This window comes from Microcebus murinus, chromosome 9 (genome assembly GCF_040939455.1).
Source record: "Microcebus murinus isolate Inina chromosome 9, M.murinus_Inina_mat1.0, whole genome shotgun sequence".
Taxonomy (NCBI): Eukaryota; Metazoa; Chordata; class Mammalia; order Primates; family Cheirogaleidae; genus Microcebus; species Microcebus murinus.
The window spans coordinates 26917410-26936305 of record NC_134112.1 but is presented as its reverse complement, the minus strand read 5'-3'; positions in this window follow the sequence as shown (position 1 = coordinate 26936305).

Sequence of the window (18896 nt, the reverse complement as noted above, 5' to 3'; positions counted from 1 at the left end):
AACAGGTACAAGCAAGAGCAATCAGAAAACAACTTGAATCCTTTACCCCACTGCCTGCAAAACATGCTCTATGGGGCTTGCTCCTTCCTTGACCCTGGACAAAATCTGCGGCAGGTCCCTGGATTTCTTTGTTTCTGCCACAGCCCCAGATGATGGGAACTCATGCTTGCTGGAGTGCTGCTCCCTGCTGCAGTTTCTACGCTGTGGGGCTGATGGACGGTTCCAGCAGAAGGGTCACGGCAGCTGGGACAGTGAGTGGGCTCAGGCTGGAGCTGTTTGCCAACCAGTACAGAAGGATGTAAGTATTTTGATGATCAGTCCAGCCATCATGGTGTGGACTGGCTCAGTATCTATCAGCTTTACTCTTAGAGAATAAAAAAAAATCCTCTGGTCATGTCCGTGGTCAAGTCATTAATTAAAATTTGATCTCTTGGCCGGGCGCGGTGGCTCACGCCTGTAATTCTAGCTCTTGGGAGGCCGAGGCGGGCGGATTGCTCAAGGTCAGGAGTTCAAAACCAGCCTGAGCAAGAGCGAGACCCCGTCTCTACTATAAATAGAAAGAAACTAATTGGCCAACTAATATATATATAAAAAATTAGCCAGGCATGGTGGCTCATGCCTGTAGTCCCAGCTACTCGGGAGGCTGAGGCAGAAGGATCGCTCGAGCCCAGGAGTTTGAGGTTGCTGTGAGCTTGGCTGACGCCACGGCACTCACTCTAGCCTGGACAACAAAGTGAGACTCTGTCTCAAAAAAAAAAAAAAAAATTTGATCTCTTGTATTAGTTAAAATGCTAATTTTTTTCCTTTTTTTTTTTTTTGAGGCAGCGTCTTGCTCTGTCACTGTGGGTAGAGTGCAGTGGGGTCATCAGAGCTCACTGTAGCCTCCAACTCCTGGGCTCAAGAGATCCTCCTGCCTCGGCCTCCCCATTCTCCTGCCTCAGCCTCCCCATCCTCCCACCTCAGCATCCCAGAGTGCTAGGATTACAGATGTGAGCCACCTCGGCCCTGCCCAAAATGCTAGTCTTTACTCAAGATTAAAGCCTTTCCTCTACCCCAATTTGAGGAAAGGAGGGAAGATGAGCTTCCTCTCTGCTTTCTAGCCGGTCCCTTCTGCTCCTCTTTCCCAGACGCCGGGATGACTCTGGCAGCTGCACAGTTGACGGGCTGAGAATGAGGGAGGCAGATGATTAAAATGAAAGCCAGGAAAGGTGGGACTTCAGACACCTGTAATCTGGCACTGGGGTTTCTGCAGACATAGGTGGCAGGCAGGACCGAATGTTGACATCGCCACCCACTGGGCACAGGATGTAATGCAGCACTACATTACAGAAAGGTCAGCTTTCTCCCCTCAGCGGGAAGGTGAGGTCGTGGAAACATGAATATCAAGGAACTTGTGAACTCTGCTTTAGGTTCAGAAAGGTGGCAGGTACCGCCTGAGTTGGGAATTCCACACAATACCTCCTCCCCAGTCCAGCGCTGAGACTTTTTTTTTTTTGACAGAGTTTCCCTTTCTTGCCAGGGCTAGAGTGAGTGCCGTGGCGTCAGCCTAGCTCACAGCAACCTCAAACTCCTGGACTCAAGTGATCCTCCTGCCTCAGCCTCCCAAGTAGCTGGGACTACAGGTATGTGCCACCATGCCCGGCTAATTTTTTCTATATATTTTTAGTTGTCCAATTAATTTCTTTTTATTTTTAGTAGAGACAGGGTCTTGCTCTTGCTCAGGCTGGTTTCGAACTCCTGACCTCGAGCAATCTGCCCACCTCGGCCTCCCAGAGTGCTAGGATTACAGGTGTGAGCCACCGTGCCCAGTCCAAGACTTTTTATCCTTGTAGGATTCTAGTTTCTCACTTTTAGATCCGTTTTCTCATGGTATGCTAAATCTGGAAAGGAAATTCAGGGGCATATGGCCCAGCGCTCTCATTTTGTAGATTGAAAATCAAAACCCCAAAGGAAAAATGGAAGAATAGGCACCACATGTGCTCGCCATCAAACTGGCACTGCCTGATCAACACTAAGGTGCTCACACAGCAGTAATATTCTTTGGGGGCCGGGGCGTTGGGGGAAGGTAAACTCACAACTAATGGACGCAGTGAGCATTGTAGGGGTGGGAAGCCATGTTTCAAATCATGGTTGGGATGTGGCAGAGTCATAACATGTAACCAAAATGTTTGTAACCCCATAATTTCCTGAAATAAAAAAATTTTAAAAAATAAAAGAAAGAAAAGAAAAACCCAAAGAGGTGGCACACGTTACTCAGGACCCAAATAAGGGAAATGAGTTGCCTAAGGTTGGGCCGGAGCCAGGAGTTGGGGTGCTTCCCCGGGGAGGTAGAGAATTCTAGGCTGGAGGAACCACACAGTTAAGGGCACGGGGGCACGACCTCACTGTGTGACCTTGGGCAGATCACTCATTTTCTTGAGGCCTCCATTTCCTTGTCTGTCAACAGGAGATAAATAAATCATGTGGGACTCCTTAGTGTTGTTGTGAAGGTTAAACAAGACGTACACACGAAGCAGTTGAGACACTACCTGGCACAGAGTAAGCTGGCAATGAGTGTCCCCTGGGATGATGGCGATGGCTCAGAGTGATTTAAGCCATTTTTAATTGCACGATGACGATGATGGTGGCGGTGGTGGTGATGGTGACGATGACCAAGACGTTGGCATTGAATCAATGGCATGCGGCTTGGAGTGGCTGGAGCGCTGGATCAGGTAGGGAACGGGGACAGGTGCAGTCAAGGAGGCAGATGACAGGACCCCTGCTTTCCCTCCAAGCCTGCCCAGCCTGTCCCCAAACTGTGGTCATCCTTTTGGTCTACTTTCTCCCACCCTCCTGCAGGATCTGCTGAGAGCTGCTGCAGCAGGTCACGGCCCCTTGCTGAGTGGTCATCTGCCAGCTCACACTCTCACTTCACATAGGTCTTAACTGCTGCTTAAAAGGCTTTTCACTCATGTCTGCTTCATCATGTGATTCCCAAAGGTGTGCACCTTTTGACATACCACACCCCCTCATCAACGCAATTAGGGAAACCATCTGATTTTTGTTCCCTCAACTTCCTTCTTTTCCATCTCAAAACTCAAGCAGTCCACCCTCTCCTCTACTTCAGAAATACTCTCTCTCCTCCCCCATTCTTTTTTCCCCTCTCACTTTTCTGGAAGAGGAGGTATCTTTTGTCTTCCAAGGAAACGTCTTGACTTGTTTTTGGTTTTTTTTTTTTTTTTTTTTTTTTTTTTTGAGACAGAGTCTTCCTTTGTTGCCCAGGCTAGAGTGAGTGCCCTGGCGTCAGCCTAGCTCACAGCAACTTCAAACTCCTGGGCTCAAGCAATCCTGCTGCCTCAGCCTCCCAAGTAGCTGGGACCACAGGCATGCGCCACCATGCCCGGCTAATTTTTTATATATATATTTATTGGCCAATTAATTTCTTTCTATTTATAGTAGAGACGGAGTCTCACTCTTGCTCAGGCTGGTTTCGAACTCCTGACCTCGAGCAATCCGCCCGCCTCGGCCTTGACTTGTTTTTTTTGATGACAGCCCTTCCCACCTCCCCTGGCGCCTTCTTCCATCTTTCCTTGATGTGTCTTTCAGCCACTCCCTCTCCTTTCCCTTTCCCCAGGTTCTTCCATTCTATAATACCTTTCTGAATCTTTCTGTAGGAGATAGTATGAAATTAAAAAAAAAAATCCATGATACATGAAAAGAGAATTTCATAGTAATGTTTTTATAACACAGGAAACTTTAAAATAACCAAAATATCCAGCAATGGAAGTAAGGTTGAGTAAATAGTGATACACTCATTCATAGATATGCCATATAGCCATTAAAAAGTAATGGTAATAATATTTTTTAAAAGAGAGAGAGGATTATAATGAAATTCCTTATACCCTTTACTTGGCTTCAACAGTTATCAGTCTATGGTAATTGTTTCATTTTGTCCAATCTTGTTTCATCTCTTCCCCACCCCGTCCTCCCAGCCCTGACAATACATTACGTTGAGGCAAATCCCAGACATCATGTAGTTTAATCTGTAAATATTTCATTGTAACAACTGAGAAAATAAAACAAATTTTAATATCATTGAGTATTCAGTCACTGTTCACATTTCTCTAAGTGCTTTATAAGTTTTAAGTTAGTTTGTTTGAAGTAGGATCCAAATAAAACCCACACGCTGCAATTGGTTGATATGTTTCTAAGTCTTCCAACAGTAACTCCCCCCCTTGTCTTTTTTTGTTATTGTTTGTTCTTACAGTTTTTTGAAGAAGTATGTCATTTGTCCTCTAGAGTTTCCCACAGTCTGGATTTTGCTCATTGCAGCCTACTGGGTCATTTCAAGTGTTCCTTTGTCTCCTGTATTTCCTATAAACTGCTGGTTGGAAATAGAGGCTTGGCTAGTTTTGCGATCAGTTGTGTAGGCAAGAAGAAGTGGAAGTTGGTGGTCTGTCCCCCTGTCAGAAGACACAGAATATCAGATGTCTGTTCTGGTTTTCATGGTGTTAGCTGTCATTGATAATCATTGCCCAGATTCATTAATTCACTGAGGATTGGGAAATGGTGACATTCCCTCTTCATGTATTAGCTGGAACACTTTTATAAAAAAAAAAAGCTTTCTCTTCATCAACTTTTTGGTTGTCAAAGTAACAGTTGATACAGAAAAGGCAGGGCAAATATTTGATCCTTTCCCTTTATTTACCAGTTTTCACAATACTGTGTCAGTTTCCTGGCAGTGAGTTTTGTTACTTTGTCTTAATATCAGTTTGAACTCATGCATTTAAACATATTTCATGTGCTTCAAATCTGTTGTTGTTACTGTGGTTGGCGGAATAATGCTCTGCCCCGAAGAAGTCTATGTCCCAATCCCAAGAACCTGTGAGTGTGTAATGTTACAGGTGGAAGCGGAATTCAGGTTGCAGATGGAATTGAGGTTGTTTACCAGCTGATCTGAAAATAGGGAGATTAGCTTGGATCATCCAGGTGGGCCCAATGTAATCACAGACTCCTTAAAAGTAGGAGAGGGAGGCAAAAGAGGAGGTCTGAGCAATACAATGTAAAGACTCTACCATTGCTCGCTTTGAAGACAGATGGAGGGGGTGGCCATGAGCCAAGGAATGCAGGCACCCTCTAGAAACTGGAAAGGCAAGGAAACAGATTCCCCCTAGAGTCTCCAGAAAGAAACACAGTCCTGCTGACATTTTTTATTTGAGCTCAATAAGACCTGGGCTGGACTTCTAACTCTGCAGTCCCCAACCCTGGGTTGCAGACCAGTACTGGTCTATGGGACCCGGCCACAGAGCTCCACCATGCCCCCACCCCACCCCAGTCCATGGAAAAATTGTCTTCCGTGAAACTGGTCCCTGACGCCAAAAAGGTTGGGGATCGCTGTTCTAACCTACAGAACTGCAGCTTTGTGTTGTGCTAAGCCTCTGCATTGTAGTAAGTTGTTACAGCAGCAATAGAGAACTAAAACAGCTACTAGCTTTATCGATGCTCATATTGATCCATCTTTGGCCAATGTTATCCTTTCCAAGTTGGCTTCCAAGTCTTGCATTTTCCTGCTTCTGGTATGAAAAGATGTTCCAGGCCCACCTTCTGGTAAACTCTTAGTATTTCACTTCTACCCCCATTTCTGTGTCCTCTTTTGAAATAATCGGTGATTTTTAAATCGAAAAATCTGGTCCTTGTCCTTTTCATCTTCTCTGCAGTATGTGATGCTACTCTTTCTTCCACATGACATTTATCTTCCCTGTGATGTCACCACAGTATCCTGTTTGATTGTCCTTCTGGATTTTACTTCCTAACCTCCTAACGCTGTTCTCAGGCCTCATTTCTTCTTTCTCCACACTCTCCCTCAGGAATTCCATCCAGGAATTCCATTTCATCCATAATCCCTCTGTGGCAATGAGTCCTAAACCTGTATCTCCTTCCCAATCTCTCCAGGCGCCAATATAAGACCTCATCTCCAACTGCCTATTGATCGTTGCCAGCTGTGCTAACAGCCTCCACCTGAAGTTCATGGCAAACCCTTAACTCCCATTGTCCCCAACTCTTTCCTATTTTTGCTAATGGTTCTCTCTGACACTCAGATTGAAAATCTTGGTGCTATTTAAAAATCATCCTTGTCCTAAGACTCTCCTAAAATAAGAAATATAACTGCCAGCAAACACAGCACTTATGTATATTTCACTTTTCTTTTGCTATAGGAAACTAGCATCTTTAAAGTTTTGTTCATGAGCGCTCTGTTCATGGACATAGACCCCCATGAGAAGCCAGATAGTTGTCAGAGGTTGCTTTGTGGGCATGAAACCAGAGCACCGGGGCTGGGTGTTTTGAAGAGTTAATGGTCTCAAGTTACAACAGGTGGACCTTATGATGGGATTACAAGACTTGAAGTCTTTGCTAAAGTCCTCCTGCACCTAAGAAATCTTAGGTGGTCCACATCGATGCCTCTGCAACCTTTCTTGCTATTCCCCCATGTCTGACCTACCTTCTTTTGATTTTTTTTTTTAAAGAAATATTAATATCTTGGCCGGGCACTGTGGCTCACGCCTGTAATCCTAGCTCTTGGGAGGCCGAGGCGGGCGGATTGCTCAAGGTCAGGAGTTCAAAACCAGCCTGAGCAAGAGCGAGACCCCGTCTCTACTATAAATAGAAAGAAATTAATTGGCCAACTGATATATATATAAAAAAATTAGCCGGGCATGGTGGCGCATGCCTGTAGTCCCAGCTACCCGGGAGGCTGAGGCAGAAGGATCACTCGAGCCCAGGAGTTTGAGGTTGCTGTGAGCTAGGCTGACGCCACGGCACTCACTCTAGCCTGGGCAACAAAGCGAGACTCTGTCTCAAAAAAAAAAAAAAAAAAGAAATATTAATATCTTTAATCTGGTGACTGGCAAATCTTACAGACACATAAAATCATAAAATTAACTGAGATGGGTATCTGCTAAACCAGAGGCAGATCTAACTAGAGTAAAATTTGTAAGTTAGTTCTTAAAAGTTATATCAAGCATTAAACAATCACTTGAAAACAGCTATTTGCAAACAGCTGCGATGCTAGACGTGGGCGGTCACTGCCGGTGCATCACTGTGGAGTTTAGCGCCCTCTTGTGTTCACTCTGAGGCCAAGCACAGCTGGCTCGCCGTGACTTGACAACGGGTATTTTTAAATGCATCTCTGATCTTACGCAATGTGTTAGAATTTGGCTACCAGTGTTTTAAAGCTGCTGTCGCCCTCAGAATCATGTGCAGACAGAGCCAACTGTAGGAAAAACTGGGAAGGATGTAACGTTCTTTAAGACCCTTGATTTTTTGGCAAGGAACATCCAGGAAAAATATTATTTTTTAAGTAAAATAAATTTTAAAATTTAATAATAAAAAAAGATCCTTGATTTTTCTCTTTCCTCCTACTCTCTTCAGCACTTTCCCCTTTTATTCTCCCCAGAGCTCTCAGATCAAATTCGATCCTATAACATGTTATTAAATCATCTACATTTAAATGTGTGTAAGTTTTTAGGCTTCCAAAAAGTATTTTTATATATTAAGCATCAAGGGCCAGGCGGGCAAGGTGGCTCACGTCTGTAATCCTAGCACTCTGGGAGGCCGAGGCAGGTGGATTGCTCGAGGTCAGGAGTTCAAAACCAGCCTGAGCAAGAGCGAGAACCCGTCTCTACTATAAATAGAAAGAAATTAATTGGCCAACTAATATATATAGAAAAAATTAGCCGGGCATGGTGGTGCATGCCTGTAGTCCCAGCTACTCGGGAGGCTGAGGCAGGAGGATTGCTTGAGCCTAGGAGTTTGAGGTTGCTGTGAGCTAGGCTGACGCCATAGCACTCACTCTAGCCTGGGCAACAGAGACTCTGTTTCAAAAAAAAAAAAAAAAAAAAAAAGCATCAAGGCAGGTAGTGGATATTGGTGGGTGTATACAACCAACAAGAACCCAAGCAGCTGCATCAGACAGAGCACACACTAGGGGTGGGGGGCGGGGAAGAGAAGGACAGAGCTGCAAGGCAGTTTCCCTTTTTTTGTGATCCCCTAAGTGCCACTCTGTGTTCTGGAAGAGCTTGAAAAATGACTCAACATAGTGGGCGCAAAGACCGTGGCCGTTGACAGCCATGGCTTTTCAAACCTCCAGGCCTGTACTCACCAGGTGTGCAAATGTGGACAAACTATTTACCCTTCCTGGGCTCTAATTTTCTAATCTGTACAACACTAAGAATACCTACTTTGTAGGACTATCAGGAAAACTAAATGGGATAATGTATGTCAAATATTGATAGCATATGCAAAATATATATTTAAAATTCATGTTAAATTTTTAAGAAAAACATAAGGCAAATACAATACTAAAAGGCAAAGTCAGGCCAACATGAAATTGCTTATTGCTGTCCTCAATGAGCCTGAGAGAGAAAAGAACATACTGTTCTGGTGAGTGATCATTTAAAAACAAAGTGTCATTGCTCTAGACTCCATGAAGAAAAAAACATTTAATCTCAGAAACAAGTTGGCCTTTTAGTCAAAGGTAGGGGGTGACTGTAAAGAGACAGATGGATTCACAAACTCTTCCAGAATCTCAACAGTGTAATGACAGCTACTAATCAAAGAACAAAATATTTATGATTTATGCCCTAGTCCAAGGTTAAGATCCAAACAAATATATCCAGAATTTACTGAACAAGATTAAATAAATTACACATAGTCATGAAATTCTTCTGACTCTCTCTTCAGATAACATTAATACACATTCAACTTGAACCCTGTGTAAGGCCTTTATTAGACATGCCAAATCGAAGTTGATGTCAGACCCATCAACTGCTTCCCAGGGAAAATACTTCTTTGGGAGCCCCAAGTTAATTAAAGTTGGCCCTAGGTTCTTTGTGGATTAAGAGAGGGCCACCAATTAGGACAGAGATGGGCACCTGGCAACCTGTGACGTGGCTTGGTTTAAAAAGCTCTACCTATCAAGAGACTTAATAAGGTCTATTGGATTTTCTTATCCAAGTAGTTGCATGGGGGCAGGGGCAGCTTGTCAAGAACAGGTGTAGAGAGAGAAGACATCAAAGAGAAGCAAAGCTTAAAAGAGAAGTCATAGTCATGGTATCAAATTAGATTGAAAGTCTAACTGCTTAAGGAGCAAACGTGTTCATCTGGTCCCCAAAGCTGCCTTAGACTATGAATGGAGCTATTCCTAGAGGCCCATGGGGTCCCAGCTTCCAACATTACAATAAGTTTTTTTTCCAATAAGTCTGCCTTTCTTCAGGGATTCTGAGGTCTCTAGTTCATGCAATCAAATGAGATTAATTAACAGCAGTGTGAGGAATAAAAATGAAAAGAAGCAGTCTCTGCCATCACAGAGTTTAAATTGTAGCTGGGAAGATTATGCATATTAATTCATGGAATACTTATTAGTTTCCTATTGCCAAGTAGTGTATAAAGTGTTAAGGAGCAGAAGATAAATAGAACATAGACCCTGTCCTCCAGGGGCTCAGGGACGGCAAGGGTAAATGGATGGTGTGAAGGGGGTGCCCAGTGTGCAATGGGGATGAGGGGAGTGGTTTCGGGATTGAAGATGCTTCTAGCATTCATGGTTCCTGCTTCCTAATATTAGACAAGAATACTGCCCCATGTGTCCATCTATGTGGAGGAAGCTCAGTTAATTTAACTCATGGCCTCTCTTCATTCCCTTACCCCTTCCTCTATAAATTTAGGAAGCATTAAAATAGGAATATGTGGACCAAATCTTCTCTCCTCCTTTTGGGAGCTAGCAGCCCAAGAAAGCAGACATTCTAACTCTGTCCAGCATTGCCTGCAAGTGGGTGCTTCAATCTAACTCTGCGTTTCAGTTAGTAGGCTTACTTGGCTCTTACCCTAAGCTTTCCAACTTCATCAGTAAATTGGGTGGTATTTAGTTTACCATCTGCCTTGTTCTTGGTTTTATGTTTCATTTTGTTAAGAACCTGTATGGGGAAGAGAGATCATTATTGGAACGCCCCTGGAGACACCAACAACTACATGGAGGTTTTTAACACCATATGAACTCTTCCAATCACTGTTGTCAAGACCAGTGGTCCTCAATCTTTTTGGCACCAGGGACTGGTTTCATGGAAGACAATTTTTCCATGGACTTGGGACGGGGGCATAGGGTGTATTTGGAGGGGTGTGGTGTGGTGCAGAGCTCAGGTGGTGATGAGTACCTATTTTCTAACAGGCCATGGACCAGTAATGGGCCACAGCTCCAGGGGTTGGGGACTGCAGGTCTAGACCATTGGTGTAATTGGACCAAAGCCAAAACACAGAATGGTCAGCAATATATGACTTAAGATCTGGGATTAAAAAGTGATCTGGGCCAATTATATTTCACACTGAAACCAAAAAAGAATTTTCCAGTTGGTAGCAGGGCAGAAAGATATGTGTATTGTGGCTGAATCCCACAGATATGTGGATTGTGTCTGAATCCTGGTAGCAGGGCAGAAAGATATGTGGATTGTGGCTGAATCCCAACAATGGTAGTGCTCTAGAGTTTTAATCCCCAAAGTCCTGCTATCTTCTAGCTCCCGGATCTATGAGGCCCAGCCTCATTCTTGGATTTTCATAATATTCTATGGGTTGAATACCTTGGGAGGCAGTTTCCTATGGGCCTCTCATGTATCCAGTTGTCTTGTGAACAGAGGTACTATTCTGGAGAATAGCCTTTGTTCTGGACAATTTTTTCAAGGATGTTTATGTAATGCACAGCCTTGGAAAATATAGTGTGTCCCTCTAGAGCAAAGGGAAGGTTTGTTTATTGTCCAGTAAAATAAAGATAATGTCTCCCATGTGGACAAAGGTTAGTCAGGCTTAGGTCTGTTATAAAAGATTTAGGTTCACTATGCCCTGGGCTCCTCATATAATGTAACCTATTGCATGTACAGGTATTATCTGGTCCTCTTTGTGTCATCCTGTGAGACTTGGGGGTTGGAAAACTGACACAGAAAATGCTGATACTCTGGCTTCTGCTATCGTAGCAATTAATGAATTATCCTTTGCTTCTGACCTTGTGCTTCTCCTTGTGTCTTGTGTCTTCTTCCAGCATCCATGAAACTGGCAGGCTAACTTGTTAGCTTCCAAGTAGGGTAAAATCCCAGACTCTTCACCATCTTATTTAAAAAAAACCAACCAAACCTTCAAAAACTTCCCTTTATCTAAGATATCTTGATAAAATCTCTTTTCCTTGCTAGGATCCCTGACTAGAACAAATCATTTATTTTTTGTTATTATATTTAAAACAAATCATTCTAGGAAAAAAGGCAGTTCCAACTATAGGAGTGACACAAAGTTAACGTAGCACATGTAGACCTACCTGAAACTGGGTCCAGGGTGTCACCCAATTGAGGGGCAGCTTGGTGTTTATGCAAACCAGGATTCTACTTCTTCATCCACATCCTTTGCTCCTTACCTTTGCACAATGCAGGTGAGGCCAGTGGTGCAAGTCACCAATGGTTGCACCAAGAATCTTTTTGTTTTTAGAAGTAATGAGGTACTTAAAGCTTCCAGTCTTCTTTGTGTTCTCAGTCACTGGTACTTAGGCATAATATTTGTATATATTTATGGGGTACAATGTGATGTTTTGATCTATGTATTCATTGTAGAAACGTTAAATCAAACTAATTAACATATCCATAATCTCACCTGCTTACCATGTTTTTGTGTTAAGAACATTTAAAATCTACCTACCCTTTAAGTGATTTTGAAAGATACGTTATTAAGAACTGTGGCCACCTTGCTGCACAAGGAATCACTAAAACTTGGTTTGCTTTGTCCATCTCCCCTTCCCCATTCCCTCCCCACCCCCTGCCAGCCACTGGTTCCACCATTCTACTTTCTCCTTCTAGGAGTTCAACTTTTTCAGAGTCTACATATAAGTGAGATCATGGAGTGTTTGTCTTTCTGTGCCTTGTTATTTCACTTAGCATGTCCTTCAGGTTCATCCATGTTGTCACAAATGACATAATTTTCTTCTTTTTAAAAGCTGTATAGTATTCCATTGTGTATATATATGCCACATTTTTTATCCATTCATCTATTGATGGGAGGCATAATTATTCTTAAGCTTTATTATCAGCCTCTAAAAATGTCCTGTGTTGTCATTATATGTCAAAGATAGGATCATTCTTAGACATCTACACTTATACTAGGGCCCTGCGGGTAGTCACAATGACTAGCTAGGGTTTGAAATTGTATATGGCGTCAGATGCTGAGAATTAAGGGTTAGTACCTGCAGCTGTATCAGAAAGAGCAAGGGCTTTACAGGCAGAGTCCTGACTCTGAATCTGAGTTCTGTACCTTACTAATGAACAATTTAACATCTCTCAGCTTCAGTTTCCTGATAAAGTGCAGCCAACAATTAGCACTCCCCTGGCCCCCTCATATGCACAGGATTGTTAAGTGCTAAGTGAGACTAGGCGTAGAAAACACCTGGTACACACGTAATTGGAGCACAAAATATCGCAGCTATAAAATAGGTATCACTATTGTTTTTAATAAGGATCTTTGACTCTGCTTAGCGAAATAGTCACAAATTGACTAATTTACAATCCAAAGAAGATAAGTCAACCTGCAAGAGGGCTATCAAGGAAAAACAGAAAGCAATATATCTATAAATGGCCAAATGAGCCTTCTTTCACGATTGATTTGGAGCTGGCAGAGCATTTCCTCCAGCATTTTAACAAGGAGAGAGGACTTAGAGCACTGCAAAACAAAATCACAGGATTTAGAAGCAGGCAATCTTACTTTTCAGAAAAATAAAGCCCAAGTATTATTTACTGTAGTCTGGGATGTGGAGTGAGGCTAGTTTGGAGATCTGGAGACAAGCAGGACTGAGATGCTGTGAGATTGTGGGGAAGGAAAGCATTTATTGCTCTCTGATTAACTCAGGACTCAGAGGGTCATTGGTAAGTGAAGCTGCAGGTCCAGGATAAAGAGGGAGGGTGGTGGAGATCAGGAATTCCCAGGTCCACCTCTGTTTCCTGCACGGAGCCAAAGAGGAAGTAACTTGCAGCAGAGAGAGCACTCCTGCTGAGAACAATCAGAAAAACCAGGGTTTTTGTTTGTTTAAAAAAAAAAAATCTGCTTGGAAATAATGGAGAAGCAATCAGGACTTGAAAGGACAAAATATTGGAGAAGAGAGAATTGCAAAGGAAAGAGAGGTAACATTCTATAGCTATATTTTACCTCAGGGCAATTACCCATTCTGGGTGTGGGGCAAAACCTAAGAATCCAGGGAAGGGGTTTGGGCAGAGGTCTCTACCAAGAGGCTGAGAGCCCACAGAGCTTTGGGCAGCTTCTCGGGGGTACAGAGACAACCATCAGAGACTTGAAGGGTGAATGTGTCAGTGAGAAGCAAGGGGTGGAACATGTGCTCAACAGCCGGCGCTCAAGACGTCTGCAAAATTTCAAGCTGAGCAAGGCAGGAGGCAAGAAGCCAAGCGGAACATCCCTGAAGAGCAGAACGGAGTTTCTGGCAGCCTTGTAGTGCTGAAGAGATGAGGTTAGAGTTAAAGACTCACCTGGGAATGAGCCTAGTCATCTCCCCAAGCTCTCTTGGAACCCCAAAGGCTACATTTAAAGAGTGGAGTTGAGGCCGGGTGCAGTGGCTCACGCTTGCAATCCTAGCACTCTGGGAAGTTGAGGCAGGAGGATCACTTGAGCTCAGGAGTTTGAAACTAGTCTAAGCAAAAGTAAGACCCTGTCTCTACTAAAAATAGAAAAAATTAGCTGGGCGTGATGGTGTGTGCCTATAGTCCCAGCTACTCAGGAGGCCAAGACAGGAGGATTGCTAAAGCCCAGGAGTTTGAGGTTGCTGTGAGCTAGGCTGATGCCACAGCACTCTAGCCCAGGTGACAAAGTGAGACTCTGTCTCAAAAAAAAAAAAAAAAAAAAAAAAAAAAAAAAGCCTGCAGATGAGGTTGAGAAAAAATGGTCAGTGAAAAAGGACAGGGGGCCGGGCGCTGTGGCTCACGCCTGTAATCCTAGCTCTTGGGAGGCCGAGGCGGGCGGATTGCTCAAGGTCAGGAGTTCAAAACCAGCCTGAGCAAGAGCGAGACCCCGTCTCTACTATAAATAGAAAGAAATTAATTGGCCAACTGATATATATATAAAAAATTAGCCGGGCATGGTGGTGCATGCCTGTAGTCCCAGCTACTCGGGAGGCTGAGGCAGGAGGATCGCTTGAGCCCAGGAGTTTGAGGTTGCTGTGAGCTAGGCTGACGCCATGGCACTCACTCTAGCCTGGACAACAAAGTGAGACTCTGTCTCAAAAAAAAAAAAAAAGAAAAAGAAAAAGGACAGGAACCGATGGTGGGGAGGTTGTGGCTGCTTACTGCAGGGCAGTTCTCTGCCTTCGTATGAATGCAAAAGGTAGTTGGATTTGGATGTGGCACCAGCTGTGTAGAAGAGCAAGAGTAAAGACATTAGCTCTTCACTTTCAAGGTATTCTGCTGGAGAACCAGCTTGGGAGAGGAAACAGTTGCTTCAGATGACCAGGAAATTAGAAAATTAGGAAATTAGAAAATCACCCACCTTGCCTGTATTCTTTTGTATCTAACATAGGCCTTGGTGCTGACCTGCTTAATCAACTTCAGGATGGAGAATAGAAAGCTATCAGAATCTGCAGGCAGGATATCTACGAAAGGAACCTGGCATAGACCACATTTTGTTTTATTATGATACAAGACTATCTGAATCTTAACCTGACATTGGGTAAAGCACAAAGCTCTCCTTCACTACCTTATTTGGAGAGATGCCAGGTTGGGAAGGGGTGAAATGGGCCTTTTTGTTATTTCCCAGTGAGAATTGGTTCTCTAGATATCATAACCCAGTCCGACTCAGGAGACTCACAAGTAAAAGTCTCTCCTGCAGATCTTTTCCCATAGTTTCTCTAACCTGTGCACCCAGCACACAGGTTTGCTCAGTAAGCATGGTGATTTTTTGTTATATCAAACATGCCCCATTCAGACATATATAAGGTGCTGATGTTCTAGAATCAGCAGTCTTTAACAACGTAACTACAGAGTATTGCTCAAGACAAGTTAGCAATGCACTGTGACAGGATAGGGGGCAGGACCACTAGCTCTTCACAGGCAAGGGCTCTCCAAGTGGCACCCTGCTATGACCTGGACAGAAGCTCCTGACAAATCCTCCTGGGAAGGGGGAAAGTGGGGGCTGCAGCCAGTCTCCTAAACGTTCCCCACTCTAAGCTGCCTCTAAATCCACATCTTCCCATCTTGATTTTTCTCCCTTACTATTAAGATTAAGGTTCAGGAGAAATTGGCTATGGTTGGCATTATCCTAGTAAATGGGATGTTAAAAACTATGCCTTTCTTAGGTTCCTGGGAAAATTAGGCATACTTAGAAGATGAGAGTGTATAAAAATCAGGTGCCTATTTTAGCTTTTGACTACAAGTCTCAGCCCCTCTTAGAAAAGCTGTCAAGGTAAATGGAGTTGGTAGAGGTTGAACTTCATTGATTCTGGATCCAGGTCACTAATAGAGAATGAGACATCACTTGGTTTGTGAGTTATTAGAACTAAGGGCCTAAGTCAGGAACATAAATCTCTAATTCCAGGCACTTCTCTCCCATTAAAGCTCCTGTTCACTTCACTTGGAAGAATCGTCTCAGTGAGCATCCTATCTCTCCCATGCAATAGGCCCAGCTGTTAAACACTTTGACAAACTGTCCTCCCCATCTAGTTCAAGAATAGCTAATCTTTGAGTGTTTACTGAGTGCCAAGTGACAGGCCAAGTACATTCTCTTGTTTCATCCTTACAACAAGCCCAAGGGCAGATATAATTAGTGCCACTTTACAGATGAGGTACAGAATAGTCAATGTGACTCAGATTCCATTAAGCAGTGTCAGCAGGGGGCTCAGCCTGTTGGCTCTCCGACATTCACCAGTAAAAAGCATAGGAAATTTTCATCTTACCAACAATACAATATGCTCCAACTCAGTGCAGGTGACTTAGAAAATCCAAAGCCTTCTCCTACATCTACAAACTGGGAAGATTTGTCATCTCTTGGTCTGGACACACTACACATGCCAGATTCAGGTAGTGGCTGCTACAGTATCATTAAACTCAAGCTCAAAGAGAAAAGCTATTAATTACCAGAACTTATGCAGACAGTGTATTTGTATTGTTGAAGTGTGGCTCCCTATACAAAGTTCCCACACTGAGAAGAAAGCAGGCATGCAGTTCTCCTATTAATAAATTCTGTGGGAGAGCAAGGTAGAGAGGGATGGGAATGGATGTCAGATTGACCATGCTGGAGCAACTGACATCTGAAGCTACCATTCTGATGTAACTGAACATTCTGAACCGTATCTGAATTAAGAACCACATTGTTCAAGGTGGAGGGTGGGGGACAATAAAACCTTCCCTGTAGTCAGAAAGCAGAGAATTCATATCTGAAATGGGAGGCAAGGCCATCTGCTATGAGAAAGGGAGTGGGGGTGAGATAAGAAGCCTGAGGAGCATGAAGAATGGCTAAAGTAACCACAAGGAAGACTGGGAAAGGATGGATATAAAAAAAGAACAGTTGCACAGGGTTTCTGCTGGCTAAATTGAATCAGAGATGGTTAAGTATATTAATACAATGGTGGTGAAGGGCAGAAGTGTGATTTTCTCCAACAGCACTTGGATCAGGTGTGGAAGTCGAGAAGGATGGCGTGGCCATTCCCAGGCGTGGGTGTTTGCAGCAAAAATGCCATAAAAGGAAACGCAGGTGACAAAGGTAGAGGATGCAGGCAATGCAGTGATTGAAAAGATACACTGAGAAGTTGGCTAATGAAGGGAGGCTACAAGGGAATGACCAGGGCTTGGGGGGTTTGATGAGTTCAAGAAGTCACAATAGAAATAAGAACAAGCATGAGGGAACAATATGAAGTTGTTAGAGACTGGAGTAGTGGCATTTCTAATTTCAGAGGTGGAGGAGTTCTGGAGTAATAAGTCTAAATTGTAAGGCTGGGAATACACTGAGAAGAGTTAAAGTAAAATTGTAGGGTATGGATAGGACACCAGGCATGGTGGCTTGAACCTGTAGTTCCAGCTGCTTGGGAAGGAGCTTCAGACAGGAGCATCCCTTAAGGCCAGGAGTTCAAGAGCAGCCTAGGTAACATAGAGAGACCTTGTCTCTAAAAAATTTTAAAAATTAGCTGGGTGTAGTGGCCTGTGCCTGTAGTTCCGCTACTTGAGAGGCTGAGGCAGGAGGATTAATTGAGCCCAGGAGTTTGAGGCTGCAGTAAACTATGATCATGCCACTGCACTACAGGCTGGGAAATAGAAAGAAGACCTTATTTCTAAAAAACAAGTAAGTGAATAAAAATGTTTTTTAAACAAGTGAAAAATAAATGTTTACTTTTGTGAACCACTGAATTTGGGTATTTTATTACACAGCTATATTGCAGCAAAAATTGATACACTCAGTAAATACAGTTGTCTGGAAAGTGCAATTTTTGTGTAAGACATTGAGACGGGAGGCAAAAGAAATAGCCCTCTAAGAAACTACCAATTTTCAGAGGAAAAGAGTAAGAGATGATGGCATGTTAACAAAGACAGAGATAAATGCACTCAGTAAAGAGGAAAACAATAATAAGTTCTTACTAGATAAGAAATGTTTGTCAAAACAAAAACAAAAACAAAAACAAAAAACACACACAACTGTATCGTAGGACCTTTCTTATGCGTGCCCCTGGGTCTGAACTTGACATGGTTGAAGATTATTTGTGCTGCTGTTTCCTTTTCACCAACCTGAGAAGCCAAGGAAATCCTGTACTTGAGAAAAAGTCCCACCTTACCTGTTGCTGATAAATTCCAGTGGCTAATTGTTCCTCCAAAAAACCTATCTGAACTCCTATTCTCAAATAATTCATTTCAAAACAGTCATTCTGAGGAGGGTAGAAGAATGAAGGGAAAATATGCCACCTCTACTAACAGCAAGAAGGTGGTGGTGAACATTCTCCTTTTCTATCTAGATGTGGTCCAAAGGCTGGATCTCACTCACTGTTGAAGTGTGAGTGAAAGTGAGGTGTCACTTCTGGACTCAAAACTGTACGTGTGTGTACATTGTATTATACATGTTCTTATTCCTTTTGCTAGCTGGAAGCCAACTTCAAGATTTTCAGGGCAGGGCCAGAGACGGAAGTAGCCTGGTTTCCTAATTTACCAGGTCACAGATCAGGAATGCCCTCTAGACTGTTCTGTGAGCAAGATATGAACTTCAGTTGTGTTCAAGCTACAGACACTTTCAGGCTTACTTATTATAGCAACTAGCATCATCCCTAAAATAGGCTTACAATAAGGCCTTATTACAATAAGTAATATTTAACTTACTAAACATCAAAAATCAAAATGAAAGAATGTGTCATTCACTTGTATGTAGCTATTACCAGGATAATTTAAAAAGAAAAGAAAAAGGAGATGGGCGAAAGAGGTGGTGCATACCTATAGTCCCAGCTACTCGGGAGGCTGGGGTAGGAGGATTGCTGGAGCCCAGGAGTTTGGTCTGAGTCAACTGAGTAAACTCAGGCTGAGTTTCCCTGAGTAGCTAGGTAGTGAGCTGTGATGCAGTGAGCTATGATGACACCATTGTATTGCAGTCTGGTTAACAGAGCTAGACCCTGTCTCTAAAGAAATAAAAAAATAAATTAAAATGGGATGAAATTCCAGAAGTACACAGATGCAAAATGCCCATGCAGAAGTCAGCAATCTCACACCAGTATTCTGTGAGAGAAAGCATGATGACCTAGAAGACGCCAAGACAAGGCCTGTGTTGTGGACACTGTGGAAGCATGAGCAGGCTGTACTTGTGAGGGCTGAGAAGTGCACAGGCCTGGAGAAAGCCCAATGTCTATTAAGGAAAGGGCACATGTGAGT